The following is a 21,131-nucleotide window of genomic DNA, read 5'->3' on the forward strand; positions in this document are numbered from 1 at the left end:
TGAAAATTATTACCACAGACTAATTCTTAGGACAGTACAGGATGGTAGTTATAAGCATAGCATTTGGAACCAAATACAGTAGTCCTGCCTTATGTATGGTAGATATGTTTCAAGGCACCCAGAGAATTCCTGAAACCATGGATAGTATTTGTGATGGTTAATATTGTCAACTTGATTGGATTGAAGGATGCAAAGTATTGTTCCCAGGTGTGTCTGTGAGGTGTTGCCAAAGGAGATTAACATTTGAATCAGTGGACTGGGAGAGGCAGACCCACCTTCAATCTGGGTAGGCACCATCTAATCAGCAGCTAGGATAAAAGCAGGCAGAGGAACATGGAAGGACTAGACTGGCTGAGTCTTCTGGCCTTCGTCTTTCTCCCATGCTGGATGCTTCCTGCCCTCGAACATCAGACTCCAAGTTCTTCAGCTTTTGGACTCTTGGACTCACACCAGTGGCTTGCTAGGGGCTCTTGGGCCTTCAGCCACAGACTGAAGGCTGCAGTGTCGGCTTCCTTACTTTTGAGGTTTTGGGTCTTGGACTGGCTTCCTTGCTCCTCAGCTTGCAGATGGCCTATTGTGGGACTTCACCTTGTGATCCTGTGAGTCAATACTCCTTAATAAACTCCTTTTCATATATGTATGTATGTATGTATGTGTGTATATATGTGTGTGTGTATGTATATATGTATACACACACATATATAATACATACATATACATACACATATAGTATATATAATACATATATATATATATATATATCCTATTAGTCCTGTCCCTCTAGAGAACCCTAATACAGCACTGAACCCTATTGATACTATTTTTTTTTTTTTTGATAACCAAGAGAGCTACTAGGTAACAATAAGCAGGTAGCATATTCAACGTGGATCCACTGGATAAAGTGATGACTTATGTCCTGGGCAGGATGGATGGAGAGGGCCAGCATAAGATTTCATTATGCTACTCAGAATGACATGCAATTTAAGGTATATGAATTGTTTATGGAATTTTTCATTTGATATTTTCTTTTTCTTTTCCTTTTTTTTTGTTTTTTTTGTTTTTTTAGGTGGAGTCTTGCTCTGTCGCCAGGCTGGAGTGCAGTGGTGTGATCTCTTCTCACTGCAACCTCTGCCTCCCAGGTTCAAGTGATTCCCCTGCCTCAGCCTCCCAAGTAGGTGGGACTACAGGTGCCCGCCACCATGCCCGGCTAATTTTTTTGTATTTTAGTAGAGACGGGGTTTCACCATGTTGGCCAGGATGGTCTCAATCTCCTGACCTCGTGATCCACCCACCTTGGCCTCCCAAAGTGCAGGGATTAGAGGTATGAGCCACCGTGCCCAGCCTCATTTGATATCTTCTGACCATAGGTGACCATGGGTAACCTAAACCGTGGAAAGCAAAACCATGGATAAGGGGGAGACTACTATAGTTTTGTATAGGCCCTAAGACACTGATTTAATCCTCCTAAGCCCCAGTTTCCTCATCTATAAAATGGGCATAATTATGTTACAAATTTTACAGGATTATGGTGATGATTAAATGAGATAATGCAGGCAGAACACTTAACACAATACCTAAAATATTGAAAATGTGTATAATTTTAGTCATTCTTTTAGTCTTATACATGACTCTAAAGAACTGAGCCCTAGCTCACCAGTCTCATCATTTCACAGCCTTTTCCCAGCCACCTATGTTTTAGCCACAGGAAATTCTAACTTTTCTCTGACATTCTAGGCACTTACCTGTCTCTATGATTTTGTGCTGTCCATTCCCTCTCTGCATAGTGCTATTATCTGCTTCTATAGTGGAAATGTCCTCACTCCAAGAGACCATTATGCAGCTTGAAAGAACTTATCGTTACAAAGCCCATGCACTTTTCTGTACAAGAACATCTTGAAGGGTTAGCATGCTTATTTGGAATTGGGTGGAAATGTAAATCTACTGACTTGACCCATGTAGTTGTCTAGGTTCCTTTGCGAGAGAAGGGAGAGAGGGAAAGTTCTTCTTAGTTGACAGAGGGATCAGATTAAAAGCAGCAAGGGAAGAACTATAAGATACCATGGTAAGAAGCAAAGACTAAGAAACAGGGAGGACCAGGAATAGTGACAGATCACTTAGTATAAAGCATAGCCTAAGAACACTATGGAATTCACATCCACTTTAACAAACTCTTATCTGAAAGGACTGACTGGACTAGGTGTCATAACTGACATTCTTTATGATGATCATCAAAAATTAGTAATAATAGCGCACTCATGTTTTTTAGTAAGTGCTTATGATGTGTCAGCATTATGTTAAGTATTTTTTATGTTAAGAGTGACTCATTCTCATTGTAGTATTATCACCTCCCTCTCATTTTAAAAATGAGAAAAATGAAGCTTATAGAGACTAAGAGACTCTTCCAAGGTACTTAGTGAGTGACAGAGTTCTAATGATTCTGGAGCTCATGATCAAAACCATTTATAATATTCTCTCCTTATATAAAGTTATTATGGTTAATGAACTCTACTTACCAAACACACATGGAATAATGTAAATACATATTTATTATTAACATCTATGATTAAAATATATTTTTATAAAATTTTTCATGTAGCATTGTTTACATTTTTACAATGTTGGTATGCCAGCAAACCACAGAATTTGTAAGTAGGACATCTTTTATTTCTCTTCTGCTGGATAAATGACACTTCACACACTTAAGAAAGTTAGCTTCCCAAAAGAAAATCTAATGTCTGTGAGCATCTTTGCGTGGCACAAGCCTATGGTGAAAATTAAAGTTTTAACCAAAATGTTTATGTTTTATGTCCTCCTAGGAGGTTTTCCTTAGATCTGGAGTGAAAGGGGAGTGTGTGATTTGGAATGAGTGGATTCAGTGTTCTTCTGATCTTGGTTTTGTTTCAGAGCCTGATATGCGTGTGTCAACGTGTTTCTCTCCTGCCTGCCTTGGTACTTCCACAAAAGCAGAACCACCTCTGTGAGAGACATTGCCTATTCCCTGTCCCTTCAAGCTTGTCCTTAGGGTGTCACCTTTAAAAGCCAGCCTTGTCTCTCTTCCTATTCAAGCCAGATCCTCCCTCCCTTGTCTAATTCTTAGCCAAGCATAGCAAGGCCAGCTGGTGAGAGCCTTGTAAAAAACAATGGCACCAGACCCTGCTTAATGGAACGCTGATTGTGCCAGTCGAAACTTCCTGGATTGGAACAGTTGATTTTGAGTTGTGGCCCATCCTCTGACCCATATTGAAGTGTTGTGTTCAGTGGGGATTAAAAGCCTTGTGAACTGGAGTAAGAAGAGCTAGAAGAAAGAGGTCATTGTGGGTCTAGAGGGAATCAGTATTGTCTCTTTGAAAAAGCCTGTGTCTGTTCCCAGACTGACCATCTGGGGCTGTGTGGCTCAAAATCATCTACAAAAGAGGAGAGGGAATTAAATTGGAATGGGAGAACTTTTTGCAAGGGCAGATTTGCAAGGTAGCTTGTCTGGGAAGACTAAGGAGGAGCCAAAGGGGTGGTAGGAGAGAAGGCAGTTTAAGAAAAAAGGAAAAAAACCCTAAATTCCTATGCATACCTGCAGTTCATCCATCCCTCCTTGTGCTCCTAGCAAATGTTTTCCAGATGTGAATAAGGAACTATTTCCACAGCAGTCATAATTTCTTCCTCAATTCTTGAATGCCTTTAGCATACTTTTACAAAAGTGTTTTTGTTTTCAATGCAATTGACATTTCTAATAAATTCCAAGCTTTAAGCTTATAGGGCACGAACACAAGATGAGGAGTGGTAACAATTTAGAGATGGGTGTCGCTGGTTCAGTGCTCCTACAGCGAAGGAAATGTTTCCTCTATGTAAGGATTGGTGGCTTCAGTTTTCTTTGGGGAAGGGTGGTAACTGGATGAAAACAGGCAATAAAAGTGGCCAAAAGAAACAGAGAATACTGATGTGTGATGCAGGATTATCAGGCTAACAGTTTGCTCAGAGCAATGACTTCATTCTGGCTTTAAGATACCAATATACCTGTTCCAGCTAATTATCTGGAATTGGAGACTTTTTGGAAAATGGATACATTTCCTCAGGAGACCAAGCAGCCAAATGCTGCCGTCAGTGGTGAAGTGGAACCTGGTAAGTGGGGCATTTAAGCAGGAATGGTGAAAGTGTGAGCATTGGACAGATTTTGGCTCTGGAATAGATTTGCTATATGTTCCTAGATGAATCCTTAATATTATATAATCCTCAATCCTCACTAATCACTTAAAATGGCAAAAATTAATTTACTAAAAGGACTTGTGTCACAGTAATAGGAAGGTAGGAATTTAGTGATTTCTTGTTTTATCAATATTTTTATTCAGAAGGGAATTTTACTAATAAGGTCTGTCTGCCAAGGTATCCTATAGCTCTTCTCTCCCATTATATTCCAGTGGCAAAGAGGTCCACCCGACAGTGAGACCTCTCTACCCGCACACCTCCACAGGTACCTCCAACCCTCATGACCCAACTAAACTCGTTGTCCCCCACACTCCAAACCCCATCTTCCTTCCACATTCCAATCTATATCAACAGAGCATCAGCTCTTCCACACGAAGAGTTTCAGCATCATCCTTTACTCCCCCTTCCACCCTCCACTGTCTATTACCATTCTCCTGTTCTGCTTCTTTTCCTCCTTTGTCATGGCCTCTGCTTGAGTTCAAGCTCATTATTTTTCATCAGCACCAACAGTATCCTTTTTATTTCTTAACTGAGTTGAAATTGACATAATATTAACCATTTTAAACTGAACATTTCAATGGCATTTAGTACAATCACAATATTGTGCAACCACCACCTCTATCTAATTCCAACACATTATCACCCCAAAAGTAAATCTATACCCATTAAGTAGTTACTTCCTGTTTCCCCCTCCCCCAGCCTCGGGCAACTACCAATCTGCTTTCTGTCTCTATAGATTTACAAGATAATTTGTATAAATGGAATCATACAATATGTAATCTTTCATGTCTTGCTTCTTTCATATAACGTAGTGTTTTCTAGGCTCCTTCATACTGTAACATACATCAGTACCTCATTGCTTTTTGTGGCTGAATAATATTACATTGGATATATATACCACAATTTGTTTATCCATTTATCTGCTGATGGACATTTGGGTTTTTTCCATCTTTTGGTTGTTGTGAATAATGCTGTTATTAACATGAGTGTACATGTATTTGCTAAGTACTTGCTTGCAGTTCTTTTAGGATTACATACCTAGAGATGGAATTGCTAGGTCCTATGGTCATCCTATACTTAACTTTTTGAGGAACGTCCAGTTTTGTACAGCAACCAAACAATATATTATTGGTTTGTACATTATTCCCACCAGCAATGTACAAGGGTTCCAATTTCTCCACATTTTCACCTACACTTATTTTCTAGTTTTTGATTATAGCTAGCCTAGTGGGTGTGAAGTGGTATCCCTCTGTAGTTTTTACTTGTATTCCCTTAATGATGTTGAGCATCTTTTCATGTGCTTATTGGTCATTTGTATATCTTTTGGGAGGAAATTTCTATTTAAGTCCTTTGCCTATTTTTAAATTGAGTTTTGTTGTTCTTGTTGTTACTGTTGAATTATAATGGTTCTTTATATATTCTGGATACTAGACCCTTATCAGATATATGATTTACAAATATTTTCTCCCATCCTATAAGTTGTCTTTTCACTTTCTTAATAATATTATTTGATGCAAAAAAGTTTTTAATTTTGATGAAATCCAATTTATTAAATTTTTTCTTGTGTTGCTCATGCTTTTGGTGTTAAATTCAACAACCTGTTGCCAAATCCAAGGCTATGAAGATTTACCCCTATTTTCCCAAGAGTTTTATAGTTTTAGCTCTTGTGTTTAAGTCATTGGTTCACTTTTTACTTTTTAATAATGCTTTTGTAAATCATCTTTATTAAAGTATACTTCATATATAATAACATTTACCAAATTTTGTGTAAGATTTGACACATTTTGACAAATGCATAACAATCATTTAGCCACCACCACAACCATAATTTAGAATATTTTCACTACTCATTAAACATTCCCTTGCCTTTTATAATAGTCAGTAACCTCTCTGACCCTGGTCCCTGGCAAGAATTAATTTGCTTTAAGTCAATATGGCTTTGTTTTTTCTAGCATTTCATATAAATGAAATAATATAGTACATAGTGTTTGTGTCTGGCTGTTTCATTTGTAATACTTTTGAGATTCATATAAGTCGTATGTATCAGTAATTCATTTCTTTTTATTTCCGAATAGTATTTCCATTGTAAGTTTATACAATAATTTGTTTATCCAATCCCTTGTCAATGGACTTTTGTTTCTAATGTTTGGCTTTTGTGAATGAAGTTGCTATGTACATTTCATAATAGGCCTTTTTATGGACATATGTCTTTATTTCTCTTGTACAAATTCCCAAGAGTGGAATTGCTGAATCATATGGTAAATATATGTTTAACTTTTTTAAAAAACTGCCAAACTGTTTTCCAAAGTGAGCATATATTTTCACTTCCCATCAGGTTTAGTTGTTTATGTACAAGATTTTTAGATGCTCTAAATCCTCAATATTTGTTATTGTCAGTCTTTTTAAAATTTGAACTATCCTAGTGGTGTGCATTGATGTCTTTTTTTTTTGTATTTTTAGTAGAGATGGGGTTTCACCGTGTTGATGTCTTATTTTTAAAATTATACTTATTTTTTAGAGCAGTTTTAGTTTTACAGAAAAATTTCACAGAAATTACAAGTTCCCATATACTCCTCTTGCCTTGCCCCTTAAATATTTCAGAGGGTGTGAGGTAGGGGTCCAACTTTACTATTTTGCCTGTAGATATCCAGTTGTCCCAGGCCCATTTGTTAAAAAGACTGTTCTTTTGCTATTGAATGATGTTGGCACCCTTATCAAAAAATCAATTGGCTATAAATATTTGGGTTTATTTATTTATTTGTTGAGACAGAGCCTCACTCCATTGCCCAGGCTGGCATGTAGTGGCATGATCTCAGCTCACTGCAACTTCTGCCTCCCGGGTTCCAGAGATTCTCCTGCCTCAGCCTACTGAGCAGCTGGGATTACAGGCATGTACCAACACATCTGGTTAATTTTATATTTTTAGTAGAGCTGGGGTTTCACCATGTTGGCCAGGCTGGTCTTGAACTCCTGACCTCAGATGATCCACACACCTTGGCCTCCCAAAGTGCTGCAATTACAGGTGTGAGCCACCGTCCCTGGCCTGGGTTTATTTTTGGACTTTCCAATTCTATTTCACTGGTCTGTGTGTTCTTTTTATGCCAGTACCATGCTGTTTTAATTACTGTAGCTTTGAAATCAGGAAGTGTGAGTCCTCCAATATTCTTCTTTTTCAATATTAATCTAGCTATTTAGAGCCCCTTGCAATTCTCTGTGAATTTGAGAATGAACTTTTCTGTTTCTGAAAAAAAAAAGTCATTGGAATTTTGATAGAGATTGTATTGAATTTGTAGATTGCTTTGGGTAGTATTCCATCTTAGCAATACAGATGCTCTGCAACTTACAACAGGGTTACATTCTCATAAACCCATCATAACCTGAAAATGTTGTAAGTCAGAAGTACATTTTTGACTTATGATATTTTCAACTTATTACAGATTTCTCTGGACATAACCCCATTGTAAGTTGAGGAGCATACTGAATGCGTATAACTTTCACACCATCATAAAGTCAAAAAACAATAAGTCTAAACATTGTAAGTTGGGGACTATCTGTATTATCTTCCAGTTCATGAACATGGAATGTCTTTCCATTTATGTTGTTCTTTAATTTATTTCAGCAATGTTTTGTTGTTTTCAGTGTACAAGTCTTTCACTCCTTAGATTTAAAATTCTAGTGTTATATTCATTTTTATATTCTAGATTCATTTCTAGGTGTTTATATTCAATTGCATGCAATTGTAAATGCAATTATTTTCTTAATTTCTTTTTCAGATTGATCATTTCCAATGGATAAAAAAATAAAACTTTTTTTCTTTTCTTTTGAGATGGAGTCTCAATCTGTCGCCAGGCTGGAGTACAGTGGTGCGATCTTGGCTCACTTACAACCTCCACATCCTGGGTTCAAGCAATTCTCCTGCCTCAGCCTCCCGAGCAGCTGGGACTACAGGTGAATGCCACCATGCCCGGGTAATTTTTGTATTTTTAGTAGAGACGGGGTTTCACCATGTTGGCCAGGATGGTCTCGATCTCTTGACCTCATGATCCGCCCACCTTGGCCTCCCAAAGTGCTGGGATTACAGGTGTGAGCCACCGTGCCCGGCCACAGCTGATTTTTTTTTAGTTGTTATTTTATCCTGCAACTTAGCTGAAGTCTAGTAGCTCTAGTAGGATTGGGGTTTTGTGTGTCTGTATGTGAATCCTTTGGGATTTTCTATAAATAGGAACATGTCATCTGTGAATAGAGATAGTTTTATGTCTTTCATTCCAGTTTGGATGTCTTTTATTTCATTTTTCTTCATAATTGTCTGGCTAGAACTTCCAGTACAATGTTGAATAGCAATGCTAAAAGTGGGCATCCTTGTCTTGTTCCTAATCTTAGGGGGCAAGCTTTTGATATTTCACCATTGAGTATGATGATAACAGTGGCTGTTCATAAGTGTCCTTTATCATGTTGAAGAAGTTCTCTTCTATTTCCAGTTTTCTGAGTGTTTTTTCATGAAAGAATGTTGGATTTTGTCAAATCTTTTTTCCACATCATGGAGTTTTATTCTCTTATTCTATTAATGTGGTGTATTAAATTGGTTGATTTTCTTATGTTGGATGATTGTTGCATTCCTGGAATAAATTTCACTTTGTCATAGTATATAAGCCTTTTACACGTTCTTAGATTTCTTCTGTCTGTATTTTGTTCAGGATTTTCACTTCTATAATCATAAGGGATATTGGTTTCTTCTTTTATTGTCTTTGTCTGGCTTTTGGTATTAGGGTAATACAGCCTCATAGAATAAGTTAGGAAGTGTTTCCTCTTCTATTTTTCAGACGCATTTGAGAATGATTGGTATTAATTCTTCCTTAAATGTCTGGTAGAATTCGCCAGTGAAGCCAGTCTAATCACATCTTAACTAATTTTCTTCTTTCCTGACTCATCGCCCTCCAGTCTATTCTTCCTTTTATAGCCATAGTGCTTTTCCAAAATATCAATCATCTCAAGTCACATTGCTGCTATAAATCTTTTAATTGTCCCCAAGTCTTTGCTGGATAAAATTTAAACTCCTGTTTATGAGGTTCAAGGCCTTTTGTGAACTGACTGTGCTTGCCTTTATGGGTTATTCTGCTCTGTTTTAGAAACCCACCAACCTCCTCATTTCTCCTCCGCCAACAAACATGCACACCTTGCACACACTTACACTTCCATTCATAAGGAATTGCTTTTGGTTTCCAGTATGAATCAAGCTCTTTTGGGCCTCTGTGTCATTGTACACTCTGTTTCTTTTACGTGAAACCCATTGCCCATCTTGTATATCTGGAAAACATTTCCTCAAGTATCACCTCCTCCATGAAGTCTTCCCAGACACTTCTCCTCCCCCTAGCCAGAGTAACACACCTTTGCATTATTCACTCATTGCAATCTTCTCAGATATTTAGCTCAGGTTTTTCCACTGGTTTGGAGAGCATAATAGACATTTTAAAGACACGCTTACTCCTTCTGTTCTCCCTCCTCCACTGATGTTGGGCTTGACCATCTGACTGGTTAATCTCATAGTGGGTAGGGAGAGTATACTTTCCTTCCCCATGACATTGGGCTTGATCACATAAGTGAATTGTTGTAGGCAAATGTATATTAATAGACACCGTGCAAGCAGAGACTTAAAATGTTCTGTTCAGTTGGATTGCCATACTGCCTTGTAAAGAACTTCCCGTGGGTAACTGCTGTCCTTTCAGCCTGGGCACCAGAACAAACACACATAGGGCAGACCCAAGCCAAATTTAGTGAGAAGCCAAGTGTAGCCAGTGACACAGCTTGAAACAGAGTCATCCCTTAAAGCCAAGCCTAGATCAACTACCTATGATTGCATGTGGGAATTGTTTGTTATGCAGCTTTATTGTATAAATACTTCACTGATACAGGGGATTTTTTAAAATACAATTACTGTTTTGAGAGATTCCAAAAAAAAAAATACCAAAAATGCTAGAGCAAATATTCCACATACCAACACACAGAATTGACCATTGTTATGCTTTGCCGTGTTTGCTTAGGTCTGTTTGTTTCTTTTACAAAATAAATTAAATACTATAGAGAGTTCCTGCAATATTATTAGTAGAACCTTGGAGTCAGAGATTCTATTTTGTTCTGCTTAGTATTTCAGTGACTAGAACAATGCTTGACACATACTAAGTGCTCAATGAAATGTTCTTTGAAAGAATGAATGATGAATTAATGTAATCAGGGCCAGTGAGCTACATATATGTGAAGTTGTTTGGGGAAGACTCATCATATTTTTCTAAAGCTTTTAAAGGTATCTTAGCATTGTGAAACAATCTGAAGAAATAAGAAATTCTTTATTTGTAAGTTTTACATCTTTCTTATTGGTTTGTCCTATCTCCATACTCCATCAGCATCTTTTTATTGCTTCAAGGTGCATTCATTATAAAGGGGAGATTGAGAGTAACAAGTGTTACCCTCTTGGGGAGATAAAAGTCTTAATAAAACTTTCATAATGTGAAGTGATTAGGAGTAGTATTTTGGGATGGGAATACAAGTTATCTGTCCCATGGATTGAAGTCGTAATATACAGAGGCTTCCTTCACTCAAAGTAGGAGAAACTAGTTAAGCACTTATGACATGCTAGGAGTGTACATGTTATCCCATTTAACTCTCAACAATTTTGTCCTGATGGGATATTTGGCTCTGTGAAGTGGTTTCTGCTTAATCCTGTTTGAGCCTGGGAATCACCTTCTTTCTCTGAGGCAGGTAAGATGACCATCTAGATGTCTTTTTATCTACTTAATTTTCATGAATTAAGTAGACTCAGGCCTCAAATGAAAGTGAGAAATCAAATATCTTACCGTCTCATATTAAACATTCTCTCTATTCCTTTCTAATTGGTGGGAATTTGAGTAAAATGGGTGATGGAAATAAGCCATTTCTGAGTGTCCACTATGTGCCAGAAAGACTTACTTTTGTCTTTTCATGTAATTCTCACTTGCTCTAACTCTACCAGCTTTCCAGTGTCACTTCCTTCCCTGCACTTGATGGTGCAACCATTTTGAGCTGCTGCTGTTCTTCAAACCTACCATGTGGCTTTTCACTGTCACCTTTGTGCTGGTATTTCTTTAACCTAAAATGCCCCGCTTGCTTCTTCAAGTGTGGATCCAGAGACCAACACTATCAGCGTTAACTGGAGCTTGTTAGAAATGCAGAATCACATGCCCCACCTCAGGTGCTGAGTCAGAATCTGCAATTTCAGTGATTTAGATGCAGATTAAATTTGAAAAGTATCACTCAATTCTCTCCTTTTCCACCATATAACTCTTCCCATCCTTCAAAGCCCAACTGAGCTGTCACTTCCTCCAGGAAGCCTTTAGTCCCATCACAAAGTAAGTTAGCCATTTCTTCGTGCTATTTCCTTTACATGCGTCTTCTGTCTTTGTTTTCTCTGCTAGGCAGTGAGTTCCTTCAGTTGAGAAATTGAATCAACTCTATTTCTGTGTCCTTTGCAGGCAATCAACCTACAATAGATATTTGTTGAATTTGGTGAGTAGCCATTCCCATGAGGGAAACTTTATTATCACCATATTGCAAATGCAGAAACTGGAGCTCATGGAGGTTAAAGTTGCGTTGTGAGTGACAAAGTCAAGATTTAAACCCAGGCCTCCTGATTCCAATACCCATGCTTTCATCTCTATGTCTTATGGCAATTTTAAGAATATCAGGCAATGAAGAGGATTACCTTAGGATATTGGGATCATCTCCCATACATAAATAATGTCAGACAGCAGCTGCCCATCCTAAAGTCAGCTAGTAACTAAGAGTAAGAGAGCAAGGCCATTTGTAGAGATCGATGTTAGAGAATGATGGAATGCCTTGGGGAAGCAAAGAAATCGTTTGTGCTTTTAAAATCCATTTGCAAAGATCACTCCTAAAAAGCGTGTATGTCTATATGTGTACAGTACCTACCCTAAAACAATACACTCAAAATTTGTCTAAACAAATGAACAAATGACTTTGTGCACCCATAACTGTATCCAAATCCATGTGTGTATGTACATACTGTGCATCTCTGAATATATATATGAACCTGTGATGATGTGTTCCAGTCCCTTGCTATTCAAAATGTGGTCTGAGGAGGAGTGGCATTGGCATCACCTGGAAATTAGTGGAAATGAAGAAACTCAGGCACCACCTCAGACACACTGAACCAGAACCTGCATTTTTAATCACTCCAAGTGATGTATATGCACATGAAAGTTTAAGAAGCACTATTCTAAGCAATCCCAGGTAAGCCAGGACAGGCTGTCATGTCAGGTTCAAGCTCAAAACGCTGAAAAGCTGCCAGAAAGAGATGTTTTCATTACTTGCATTCACTGGGCTCGTTATTTTATTCCTCTGCTCTTCACACACCTACCTGTAGACAAAGATCTAATTTACCACTTAAAAAAGACGGAGCACACACATGCCAACACAAGCACATCGAGCATGTCTGAACCTTTGTTGACACTTTATAAACCAGATTTTTCTTTAAGTCTTCTTCCACCAGGATATAGGCATTTTTCCTAAACATGCAGAGAAATGTGCCTTTTTTGTTCAGTAGAGCTCTTTATCTGCCCCTTTCTGCCTCCATCTACCCTTTCTAGCTTTGTTCCTTTCTTGTCCTCCCACCCAGCTGCTCATTTAGCAAGAATATAAGTTTTCTCTTCAATCACCTCAATTCTGCCAATTTATAGAATTAATTTCTTTTTTCTTCACTGCCTTACCCCTAAGAATTAGATATGGATATCTGCCTCCTTCAGTTTTTGTTTGTGTAAAGAAAGTTGGGAGTCAATTGATATTTCTAAAATTGTTAAATACTCTGAAGAAAAAAAAAATACCCTTTTCTTTCCTTGAATTTTTCTTAGGAATCATGACATTGGTCAGTTGCTTGAACACCATTCCTTTACCTGTTCTGTTGCCTGTCCCCTACCCTGGGCTTTCTAAAGACTGTAGAAGTTATACTAGGTTCACATTTCCTCTATCTACTGGAGTGACACATTCTTTAAAAAAAAAAAGCGGGGCGAGGGAAGGGCATTTGGAGCAGGCTAAAGATAACCAGGGGTTATTTTTGAACAATAGTTCATAAGAATTTATCATTTCCAAGCCTCTCTTCTTGAGGAACTGATAAAAGTGGCCCCTCTGTCCTTTTGCTAAAGATGGTATCGAATGATCATATGATGCAGGTGATAACATAATATTATACAGAGTATTACAAACAGTTATATGGTTGTAAACCAGCTTTGTAAATGGCTATTTTGTAAATAGAACCACATGTTTGAGGCAGGTTGGACTTTTAGTTGACAAATTCAAGAGTATAGAAAATCTCTTGTTCTCTGCAATCAAATTAAATCTAAGTCTGAACACCCATCTATTTATCCCGGCAGGAAATGTAAGTTACCAAGACTCCCCTCAGGGCTCTGAAAGTGTCTTACCCAGCCACAGAACATCAGGGAGAAAACCCTAGCCATCACTTATCTGTCCACCCTGACTATCTTTAAGATACCCATTGTCCCAGAAACATGGTCTTTTCTGGTCCAATTAGGGCATACGACTATTTGGTGGGGCTGGGAGCTCTGTGTCCAGAGCCCACCTGCCCTAGATTTCTCCTTCCTTCTCTGACCTTTTTATTCTAGGTGAAGTCTCTCCCTCTTCTTTCTAAATACCTTCAAATGCACCCCTCAGCTGAAGATCATTTGGTTTAGGCTTTTACAAAAGACAGGAGATACAATTGCCTTCAAATTGTTCCTGCTTTCTGCCCTATGAAAATCCCTGAAGCAGGAAATATCAAGAGTCCAGCTACCTGCCTGACACGCATGGGAAAGGGAAAGATTCAGCAAGTCACGCCCAAGTTAATATTTCAGAAGAGTGTCCAGACTATTCTCTATACAAGGAACTTGTACCTATCTCTTCATCATCCCCTTCTGACCTTGCTGCAGAGAGAAAAGGCCATCATTCTCTCTAGCTCATGCTCCACGACCATCATCAATCAGCTATCTCAAGACCCCACTCTGGTTTTATTTCATTATTTTTCTCCTTTATCTCTATCTCAACTCCCACCATCCCAAGCCACCCACTCTAATATATTCAATACGCACTTCAGTTGTGAGTATTTCATTGAAATGTCTGTGCATTTTAAGCGCTTTTTATTTTTATGTAATTTCAAACGTACAACATAGCTGCTAAAGCAGTACAAGGAGCTAACATGTACCCTTTATCCAGATTCACCAATTTCCATTTTGCCTGATGCAATTTATAATTCTCTCTTTCTCTCTCTCTTACACACACACACACACACACACACACACAAATATAGAAATGTTTTGTTTGAATCTACGTTCAAAGATGTCACAAAAACGTATTTTATGTGTAAAAAATACATATTGCATATATTTTTTCCTGACATGGCCAGCCTTTGTTGTGACTGTAGTTGGACTTTGCTGATCTTTATTACACTTTTTAAAATATGTTCACTATGTTTATTTTCTTTTTTCATTTTCACAAACATTTATTGTTGCTATATCTTCCAGACTAGGACTCAGGGATCTGAGCATCTTTCATTCAGAGTTGTATTGAAATCAACAGACAAATAGCAGAATACTGGAACCAATGAGCATGTCCTGAAAGAGTACAGTTGTCCCTTGATATCCACAGGGAATTTGTTCCAGGACCCCTGCAGATACCAAAATCTGTAGACACTCAAATTTCTTATACAAAATGGTGGACTATTTGCATATAATGTACATATATCCTTCTCTATAAGTCATTTCTAGATTACTTATAATTATTAGTCTGTTTTCACACTGCTATAAAGAACTACCTAAGTCTAGGTAATTTATGAAGAAAAGAGGTTTGGTTGACTCATAGTTCTGCAGTCTTGACAGGAAACATGACTGGGAGGCCTCAGGAAATTTACAGTCATAGTAGAAGGTGGAGGGGAAGTAAGCATGTCCTACCATAGTGGAGCAGAAGAGAGAGAGTGAAGCAGGAAGTGCTACACTCAGAAAATTTCTAACAACCAGATCTCATGAGAACTCATTCACTATCATAAGAATAGCAAGGGGCATGTCTGCCCCCATGATTCAATCACCTCCCACCAGGCCCCTCCTCCAACACATGGGGATTACAATTCGAGATGAGATTTGGGTGGGGATACAGAGACGAACCATATCAATACCTAATACAATATGAAAGCTATAACAATAATTGTTTTACTGTATTTTTTTTTAACTTGCACTGGGCTTAGTGGCTCATGCCTGTAATCCCAGGACTTTGGGAGGCTGAGGCAGGAAGATGGCTTGAGGCCAAAAGTTCAAGACCAGCCTGGGCAACATGGCAAGACTCTGTTACCGCAAAAAGTTAAAAATTTAAAAATTAGCTGGGTGTGGTGCCACGGGCCTGTGGTTCCAGCTGCTCGGGAGGATCGCTTGAGCCCAGGAGGTCATGTTCACACCAGTGCATTCCAATTTGGGTGATAGAACAAGATACTCTCTCAAAAAAAAAAAAAACAAAAAAAACCAAAAAAAAAACACATATGTTTATGGTCATATTGTTATTTTTTTCTAAATATTTTCAATCTGAAGTTGGTTGAATCTGAGGATGCAGGCCCACAGATATGGAGGGCCACCTATACAGGGTTAAAGCCAGGATAAGCCACAAAACAAAACAAAAGCAGAACATGGGGAAAAAAAAAGTCTCCAACCCAAATGAGTCAAATGAAAAGTTGGAACCAGATTTAGAGATAGAGCAATCACAGAAATGGATATGTGTCATAATAATAAAGATAAACATAAATGAATCATCTGTTTTGGATGCCTGCTATATGCCTGGCACTTTCTATCCTTGTACTAAACCCTGTAAGTTGAATATTTTTGTCTTCCTTTTGCAGATGAGGAAATAGAAGTGCAAAGAAGTTCCACGACTTAACCAAACTAAGACGCAATGTAGCCACAACTCAGACACAGGTCCATCTGATTCCAAATCTCATTATTTCCCTTCAATTCCATGTTGCACGAGATGGACAAGAAGTATAGGGATGAACATGGAAGAATTCATGTAGCAGAGTTCAGGCACACTGGAGGATTTTTTTGAGATTGCCATAGTTTCTTTGGGGAAATAAGTATATTTAAGAGGGGAAATCAGAATATATAGTCAGTATGTCTAGGGAGTGTTAAAATGAAATTATTTATATGGAACAGGAAGTAAGGGAGCCCAAAAAAGCTAAGCTAGGCTCTTAGACCTGGAGCCTAAATATCACAGACCTTTAAATCAGACCATTTTGTGTTCTTTTGGCCTAAACTAACCATGGTGATCCCGTTTCCACTTGGCTGAGATTGGTTATTCCATTACCCTCCCTTAGGGATGACCATGTGACCCAGTTTTAGACAACAAAAACTTATGGGAAACCTGCTGGGGTTGGGGCTTCTGGGAAAGATTTTCCTACCTGATAAAAAGGAGCCTTCCTCCCATCCTTCCTGCTTAGGACACTGCCATATGAGTTTGTGACATTTGGCCATGGCAGCCATCTTGTAACCCTGACGGGACTGTGAGGAAGCAAAAGCATCCTACGAAATAATATCTGACCATTTTGCAGCCTTTGCATATTGTTGATAGTTTGGAAAGTACTTTTACGGACCTAATTTCATTTAGTGCTTAAATAACTCTGTGAGCTGGTTAATACGTATGCTCTAGAAGGATCCAAAAATCTGTAGATTCAACCTAAGTGACAGCATGATGGTAGAACTAAAGTTACCAAATGTTTCCAAGTGGTTTTCTAACTAATCCTATATGGCGTTCTGAAATTGTTTCCAATGTTGCCTAAAATGAGCTCTTCAAAGAGGCTTTGGTCTTCAGACCCCCTAGGATGTTGCAAGGAAAAATCAATTAATGTTCTAAAGCATAGGTTATGCTTTGCTTAGGAAAGAATATTGAAATGGTTAAAGGCAAAAGCAGGCAAAACTGTAAAGAGTACATAAGCACTTGTTGACACAATTTAGGGACCAATTACTGAGGAAATGCCAAAGGCTCCCTGCCACTTTAGAAACTACTTGGAGTACAGACCTTAAAAATTGTCTATCATAGATATTTTATTATTGTTCATTTGGAGAAATTTCACTATAGGGTTTCAGGACAAATTCATAGCAGTGTTAAATCACTGTACTTCTACCTTCCAAGTAGAAATTATTTCATTCTGTTAAGTCTTAATGTAGGAATCTACAATAGTAGTAATTGTATATAATTAAATTCTATAGAGTGACATTGTCCTAGAAATTATAGCACCTATAAGTAAAGTAGAATAAGGGGGAACTACATTTATTCAGTGCTTATCATATACCGGAAACCATTTATTACATAATCTAATTTGACTTCCTCTTATGACTCTCCAACATCCTTATGAGATAAGATTATCAATAATCTATAAATGTGAATAGATCACAAATTTAATGAAACAAGTTTCAGTATATGATAAACCAGAATATCATCCTAACTTATTACACTTTTTCTATAGGGAAACAAAACATGCAAACATTTAGCTAGTCAATTTTTAAAATTGAGTCCAATAACCTTATTTTATCCCGTACTTCAAAAAAACCTACTATCTAAATAACTAAACAATTTTAAACAACCTTTTAGTTAATTATTTTGAAATTGTAGAGCCACAGCATTTGAAAGAATCTTAAACAAGCGGGTAAAATGTATCTGGTTTGGAGATATCTGGTATAATTATCCTTCTACTTTGTATTTGATGAAAGTAATTGATGTGAGTTACCTTTATTAAATTATCCCCAAATCCTGTGAGGTATGGATTATTCACATTTTACAAATGAGGACAAAATTCAGAAATATTAGCATGATGCCGAGATTACATAGCAAGAAAATGGTAAAGGCAGGACCCAAATCTAAGTGTGTCTTGCTCCAGTGCCCACGTCTATCTACTACTCCTTGCTGTAATCACAGCATGATTTTATTTTAACAGATGATAGAAGAAAATTCCTTTGAATTTCCAACCACAAAATGAACTGCTTCACTGGATGTAGGGTCTGTTAAATAATTTTTCTTAAATGAGAATTTTATGTGTTTCCTATTTTTCTCCCTTAGGGAGTTGCAGAAGGAGCAAGAGAAAAGGTTTCACTGTTGTTTCCAAGTCATGCTGCATAAATCATGTCCCGGATAAATGCCATGGCATTGCACATTGCAGTGTCTGCTACACAAGAACACTGGTAGCATCATTTTGATTTTGTTTTTGTTTGTTTTTAGAAATGGGGTTCTCATTGTGTTGCCCAGGCTGGCCTCAAACGCCTGGGTTCAGGCAATCCTCCCACCTCAGGCTCCCGAGTAGATGGGACTACAGTCGCACACCACTGCACCTGGCTTCCCTTTGGTTTTTAAAGTCCTATTTCTACACTTTGTGATGGCCTGGCTGATCACCAGTTGAAAGATCCCATCATCCTCTTCCCACACCCCAAAAGATGAGCTTAACATCGTTATTTAAACAGGCAAGTGTGGGCAGGTAGAGTCAAGTTGGACATTAATTTCAATAAAAATAAATGATGTGATGGGCATTAGATTAAGACTTGAGTTTGAGTCCTGCTGCTCTTCTCGTAATGACAGAAACTTTGGCAAGGTTGCTCAGTTTCTCTGAGCCTCAATTCCATGGTATAGAATAGTACTTCCCAAATTATATTTCTTAAATTTCCAATCCATTTGAGGAAAAATACTTTTGTAAAATATATGAATTACCAGGAAAATTAAATAGAAAATGTAGACATATAAGATATGCACTCATTTTTTAAGATTATTAGATTCAACAAGCAGAAAATTTCTCTCTAAAAGCTTCTAAACAGCCACTTTTAATTTCTGTATCATCTCGCTGTGGACTGGAAAGAAAGAGTTCACAGCCTGCCACACATCCAGGAATCACACTTCGAATAGCACTGATCTTTAAGGATAAAAGTCCCTTTCTTCTTTGAAAGGTTGTAGTTAGAATTCAATGCATAATGTATGTGAAAAGCTTACAAAACTGCCTGGCACATACAAAACATAAGGAAGTACCACCTCTTCAATAAAATTAAACCCAGAACCTCTAAGGAATTAGCACCTGTAGACAGTCTCCTGGGAAAACTGGGAACAAAGTAAAGCCCCCTGACTAACGGCATTTGACTTCATGCCCCAACTTTACCTTCTCATCAAGATTTTCTTCCTTCTTTCTCTCTCTCTCACTCTCATTGCCACCGTAGCTCTCTCTCTCTTTCTATTCCCTTCCTACTGTCACCAAGATACTGGCCTCATAGTGGTGAAAAATTCCTGACCATGCAGTGTCAGAAACATAGTACTAGGACCATCAGCAACCCAGCTAACAAAGTATAAAGTCCTCGTCCTTACTCAACTTGTTTGTTGTTTGGTTCCCTAAGCTCTTTAGAATAGAGTTCTTGAGCCAGATTTGTGGCCATCTAGCTCTACTTGTTAATTGTTATTTTGTCCTTAGTCAAAGGACAAAGGTCACTTAATATTCTAGCTCTGGGTTTCAGTTTCCTGAAGTGTAAAATGAGGGAAAGAAAATGCCTGCCTTATAGGGTTGTTATGAAGATTAAATGAGTTGACATACATCAAGGGCTGAGTATATTACCTGGGACATAATAAGCAACCTGCTCAGTTGGTGTCAGCCATCGTCATCATCATCATCATCATTACCAAAGTCATCACATGGAACCTCCTGGGTCCTTCACTGCTCAGCTCCTGGTCAGTCCCCACACAGCAGAAGTCATTCTGAATGGCCTCTCAGAGAAACATCCTGCTAGACAAATGCTCCTGCCCAGGAGAGACCCTGCCATATCATCCAATTGACAATGGTCCATACTGTCAGATTCAATTTCTACTTGGAGAGACACTGCTTTTCCCTGAGTGGTTGGTACCAGGAATAATCTCTTTTAAGTGAGAATTCTTCCCCTGCCTGGAAGTGGCTTGGCCATACAGGCCTACCAGTCTGTCTTAACACATATCCCTACTGTAGCTTTCATATAACATGTAACACAATATACAATATGTTTTGATATCCAGAAACCATTTCATCACTGTAGGTTTTGTATTAGTTATCTAGTACTATAATCATGCTGTATAACAGACCACCACAAATGACACAACAATAAACATTCTTTACTCATGCATCTGGAAGGCATGCTAGGAGATTTTGCTGATCTTGGGTCAGCTAAGACATTCTTTTTGTCTTGTGCAGGGATTGGCTGGTTGTTGACTGACCTAGGATAGTTTCAGCTAGGATGACTGAGGTGACTTTTGCTCTACTCTGTGTGAGCAGAAGGATAATGTAAATACATGCTTATGGCTATGGTAGAGGACAAGAACAAGTGGAAACCCATAAGTGCTTTTCAGATCTCTGTTTGCACCACATTTGTTAGTATCCCATTGACCAACCCAGGTCATAAGGCTGAGCCCAGAATAGGAGTGGGATAGCACTACAAAGTTAGGTGACAATGGACATAGGAGTATGATCATGAAATGTTAGTTCTACCTTCCATTATCTTATATTTCTGTCCAATCATATCAGAAAAACCACTTGTTGATTCATATTTCCAAGTCAGGGCTGTCTATCAAGCCAAGGTGTTATTGAATATATACTCTAGGATTTCATTTTTCTGTTTGTTTAAACAGACTCTGTAGAATACTTTTTTTCTCCTACTAAATGAAAATGGAGCAACAGAAAATAGATTCATTTTTTATAATTGATATATGAACATTTCATGTCATAATTCCTAAGATAGTTTATAACTTCTATGGGGACCAGTCTTCATCCCATGGTATTACTGTATTCTCAACAAATGAACTTAACATCCAAGGAATAATACTAAAATTGCTGCTTATTAGAGCTTAATGCTTTTCTCATAAAACTT

At 38.0% G+C, this 21,131-nt stretch overlaps 1 long non-coding RNA gene across 7 annotated transcripts in view; it reads right to left on the reverse strand.

Moving 5' to 3' along the window:
* The window catches only part of LOC117981642 (uncharacterized), a 279,710-nt gene that overhangs the window by 79,417 nt on the left and 179,162 nt on the right, over positions 1 to 21,131 (reverse strand). The window contains exon 7 of one of the 7 annotated variants that reach the window (XR_004673228.2): positions 11,612 to 11,708. The exons of the other annotated variants lie outside the window; for them this stretch is intronic. This is a non-coding gene — a long non-coding RNA (uncharacterized LOC117981642). Of the gene's footprint in view, positions 1 to 11,611; positions 11,709 to 21,131 lie in introns of those variants that run through there. 7 annotated transcript variants of the gene reach the window in all.

Source organism: Pan paniscus, chromosome 11 (genome assembly GCF_029289425.2).
Source record: "Pan paniscus chromosome 11, NHGRI_mPanPan1-v2.0_pri, whole genome shotgun sequence".
Taxonomy (NCBI): Eukaryota; Metazoa; Chordata; class Mammalia; order Primates; family Hominidae; genus Pan; species Pan paniscus.